Genomic DNA, 627 nt, shown 5'->3' on the forward strand with positions numbered 1-627 from the left:
CCAACAGTGCAGTGAAATGAATTATAGAAAATAATGTTTCCAAAAGAAGAGAGGGAAAGACAGAAAAAAGGAACAAGAAGAATATGAGACAAATATCAAGATGATAGATTCAAATACAAAATAGATAACTATATTAAATATAAATGATAAATGGCCTAGGCACCCCAATTCAGAGACAGAGATGGTCAGATTGGATTGAAAAAGAAAAACCTAGTTATAACCTGTCAGTAGACATTCAAACTCAATGTAAAGGCACAAACAGTTTTAAAAGTAAAAGCATACAAAAGGACATATTGTGCTAACACCAATAAAAATAAAGCTAACTTATCTATATCAGAATTGAACAAACAGGACATAGGGGTCCTAAGTAAAATATTCAAAATACACGAAGTGAAAACTTATAAAATGACAAGGATAAATTTTTAAAACTGTAGTCAAAGTATATTAGTCCATTCTTGCACTGTTATAAAGAAATACCTGAAGGCTGGGCACGGTGGCTTACACCTGTAATCCCTGCACCTTGGGAGGCTGAGACAGGCAGATCACTTGAGGCCAGGAGTTCAAGACCAGCCTGGGAAACATGGCCAAACTCCATCTCTACTAAAAAAAGAAAAATGCAAAGATTAG

This window comes from Cebus imitator, unplaced genomic scaffold, assembly GCF_001604975.1.
Source record: "Cebus imitator isolate Cc_AM_T3 unplaced genomic scaffold, Cebus_imitator-1.0 Scaffold326, whole genome shotgun sequence".
Taxonomy (NCBI): Eukaryota; Metazoa; Chordata; class Mammalia; order Primates; family Cebidae; genus Cebus; species Cebus imitator.